A 4,634-nucleotide genomic window follows, 5' to 3' on the forward strand; every position below is an offset into this window, starting at 1 on the left:
AGCCCCCCCAATGAACCCTTGATAATTTATAAATTATTATTATTTTGTCTTGTCTTACACTGTCCGTCATCTCCCTTCACCCACTTTTCTGTTGTCCATCTCCCAAGGAGGGGGTTATAGGTAGATCCTTGTAATCAGTTCCCCTTTCTACCCCACCTTTCCTCCAACCTCCTGGTATTGCCACTCTCACCACTGGTCCTGAGGGGTTCAACTGTCCTGGATTCCCTGTGTTTCCAGCTCTTATCTGTCCCAGTGCACATCCTCTGGTCTAGCCAGATTTGTAAGGTAGAATTGGGATCATGATATTGGGAGGGGGTGCGGAGAGCGCATTAAAGAACTAGAGCAAAGTTGTATGTTTCATCGTTGCTACACTGCACCCTGACTGGCTCGTCTCCTCCCCAAGACCCTTCTGTAAGAGGTTGTCCAGTTGCCTACAGATGGGCTTTGGGTCCCTACTCCGCACTCTCCCTCATTCACAATGATATGATTTTGTGTTCTTTGATGCCTGATGCTTGATCCCTTCAACACCTCGTGATCACACAGGCTGGTGTGCTTCTTCCATGTGGACTTTGTTGCTTCTGAGCTAGATGCCCGCTTGTTTATCTTCAAGCCTTTAAGACCCCAGATGCTCTATCATTTGATAGCCGGGCACCATCATCTTTCTTCACCACATTTGCTTATAAACCTGCTTTGTCTTCAGTGATCATGTTGGGAAAGTGAGCATCATGGAATGCCAGTTTACTAGCACAGTGTTTTTGCATTGAGGGAGTACCTGAGTGGAGGCCCAATATCCATTTGCTACCTTAATACCAAACCTGTATATGTATGCTCATAGATCTATTTCCCCATCATCATATATAAATATATTTACATATGTACATGCCTGTATTTAGACCTGTATAAGTGCCCTTTGCCTCCTAGTTCTTTCCCCTGTTTCCTTTTACTTCCGCTTGGCCCACTCTCATGCTCAGCCTTCATTTGAGTTTCAGTAATTCCTCTCAATTACATTGCCCTTGATCAAGCCCTACCAGGCCTCTTAAATTCTCCTTGCCACTGATTTTGGGTCACTTGTTCTTTTGTCTGTGGGTTTGTTAACACCACTTCCTTTCCCCCACCTCCCCCTCTCCCATGTCCCTCCGGAACTGTCAGTCCAGTTGTTTTCTCCTCCAGATTGTTTATCCAGCCTATCTTATCTAGGTAGACCTGCAGAGATAATAATATGCACAAAAACAAGACCTAGAAAAACAAAGCAACAAAATAAAACAACAATCAAAACCCAATGACAAAAAAAAAAAGAATAGCCTGTAAATAGTTCAAGGTCTGTTTTTGATCTTTAGGAGTGTTTTCTGGTTGAGTCTGATGGGGTGCCATGCCGTGACCCCAAAGACTATTTTTAGTATTCCCTCAGCACTTCCTTGTTCTGCTCCCTTTGCTGTTCTGTTGCACGCCCTTAGTGGTTTACCTCAGTGTGGTGGAGTCAGATCTGGCATAATCCCCACACTGTGTCTCCAGTGTTGTTCCCTTTAGGGCTGTGGGTCAGTGAGAAATGTCTTGTCTCATACATAGTGGGGCCAGCCATATGGTCCTCTCTGTGCATTGGCTGCTATGAGCAGGGGTATCTTCCTAAGGCTTGATGGGCCAGGGTGTACTCCATTCTCTACCTCTCACCTTCATTTGCTCCCCTGTGCTCTGATCAAACATGTCCTTTTCCCTGAGCTGTAGCTTCAGTGCTGTCCTCTGAAGTAAACTCTTCTGGGAGGAGGGGCGGCTGTCCACGTAGTTGGGGCCAGCCCCTCAGACCTGTCTACTGGTTCCCTACTTCATGCTGGTATGTTGCATTCACATCTTGGAACACCTGGTTGATGACTGGTCCCTCTTTCCCTGTGGAGATATAAACAAAACCCTCCCCTTGGGTGGATTAGTGCCCTCTTCCCCCGCTACCCATTTATTTATTTGTTTTCCTTTTTCCCCCCTCCTTTTTTAGTTTGCTACCATATGTATCCCTGGTTTTGGTCTGGCCCCTGCCATACTACCTGGACCTCAACCCAGGAATGTTTCTATACAGTAGCTTTTTCCCTATGCCCTTTTTGCATTTTTTTTTTTTTTAGGCTTACCTCAGTGGACTCATGTTGTACTTGTTTTCACTTCTTTATACTATAATTCTATCTTTATTTTTGATTAAAAATAAAATGTAGGAACTGATCTATGAGCTTAGGCCAGACATATTAGATTATTTCTCATTTTAATAAATAAAAAACAGAGTGTATTTGCTTAAATGAAAAGACCTAGGCATATAATTTACAGAGTAAGTTGTTTTATTTAATCTTAATTATTTTGCTAATAATACCCTGAAACTAGTAACCAAAGGTTGGATAAAAATACCCATAATTTATCATTTATATATAAATAAGACAAATATCCTAAAATTAGAGTTTTTTCAAACAGTCACAGAATAGATACAGGAAGTTGCACCTGTTTAAGGCACATGTTTTCCTAGATTGCAATTGAATTTTACCATCTTGTTTATGTGAGATGTCTGTGGTGGGGTGGCACCAATTAAGTACATTCTATGAAAATACTTAGAATCTGTGAAGTATGTAAAAGCAACTTCTGCAGTACATATGAAAATTATTGAGTAGTCTTTCATGTTTTAGACATTATCAAGAGTAGTTAGAAAACCATGATAGCAATGAAAGCAAGCATCTCTTTATATAGGGAAAGCATTATTAAATTGTCCAAGTTCATTGCAATGTTACTTGCAAAGTAAGTATGCAATCATTTCAGTGCACTATTTCTACAAATTGAAATGATCTTCATAATTTATCTGAAATGTTAAGTAAAAGAGTTTTGCAAATTTAACTAAATGATTGTCTCTGTTTTCAAATAGATACAATGTTACTGTGTTCCTTGGATGGATCCAATCAGTATTATTATCACACAATTGCCATTTCATAACATATATGACATGTTAATGACAGCACTTATTTTTTATCTTATAGCCATCCAAGGATGACAATGTAAATAAAAATGGACTTGATGGCAGTGGGTTTGGTATTAGTTTATCATTATATCCTACTGTAACAGGCTGTAACCAATAGGAAATTGGACTATTTTTAAAAGTTAAAGTGATTGTAATTATCTGAGGAGAAATTTACCAATTTCAAAAGATATACACTTCTAGTAAAATATATGGTGGTCTTTTGAAGCTAACAGTTATTTGACCTACTTCCAAGTGCTTTAATAATTTATGTCAAACTTGTTGCAATTTACATAGATAAATATCAATTCATAAAATCATAAAAATTAATTTAGAGAAATGATAGACATATGTAGTGAAGTATGTTTTAAAGTAGAATCTCAGAGTTAGCAGAGCAGTTTTTTTCTACTTTTTTTGACCAGTGGCTTTTGTTGAACTAGCTGTGTTTGAAAATTCAATCCGGTATAGAATAAGCCTCATCATTTTCTACATGGTAGAACTTCAACTATTTGAAGAAAAGAATCATATATTGTGTATTCAAGTAAAACATATCATGTTATTTCTTTATTTCTGACTTAATTTTTTTCTATTTTTCTATTTTCTTTTCATCTTCTCAGTGGTTTATCTCTCATCATATACAAATTTACTCCTTTTATTCTTATATTGCTGATCCAGGGTTAATAAAACCCATCTCCCCTAGAATTATATGTTGTATGAATTTTCAAGGTGATATTGAAGCGATATATTGGCCAATATATCAGAAAAATGAAACTGTTTCAGCGTGACTCCTTGATCCTTTATGAATCCAGGTTATTCTACTAGGAATTTGATGTCAGGATATGAATTCTCTATTTTCCTAACTTCATAATTAGCATTTATTCAGTAAGGCATTGAATATAAGCAGCCCTTTTTCATTAGTGCAATTCTGACAGTTTCATCATCAAGTGGCAAACGTTCCAGAAAATTGTGCTGATATTCTATCAGCTATGTCAAGAACATGATCTTCCTTTCCATTAAGTTAGATTAGAGACAGGAACCCATTTCCATTATGAAATGGAACTGAAAGCAAGGAACGCTGTTCCAACAATATTTTCTGACAGAATTGTGTTAAGCAAACATCCTCCTGTTGATGCATTTCACACCAGTCAAGCGTTTGTAAGTATGAATTGGATAATTTGGTATTAATAAGGGAATATGAAAACTATAAATAAGAAAAAGTCCTTAATATGAATTTGTGATCTGATTGCAGTCAAGCTTTGAAATATTACCAAGAAAAACCAATTGAGGCTTAATCCATATGTGGGCCCTGTAGATGGATTTTGAACTTCCAGGGTCATGCACAGCCTTCTGCAAAATAGATGTTCATGTTTTAGGGTCTGATACCTTTTTCTCCTTAAGATTTTATTATTTACAATCCTTAGATAACATAGGCTGGTGTGCTTCTTCCATGTGGATTAGTTTTCACCTCATTTAGATAGATGCTTGCTTAAAGACATGCCTTTACGACCCCAGTTGCTATTATTTCTGATAGCTGGACACCATCTGGTTTCTTCATCATACTTTTCTATAGCACCCATAGCTTCAGTGAACTGTTCATGAAAGTGGGATCTAGCAGGGCTATGTCTTGTATTTTTTTTTGGCAGGGCCAAGTCTTAAG

Source organism: Echinops telfairi, unplaced genomic scaffold (genome assembly GCF_000313985.2).
Source record: "Echinops telfairi isolate 266 unplaced genomic scaffold, ASM31398v2 ScPeMD7_60;HRSCAF=208, whole genome shotgun sequence".
NCBI lineage: Eukaryota > Metazoa > Chordata > Mammalia > Afrosoricida > Tenrecidae > Echinops > Echinops telfairi.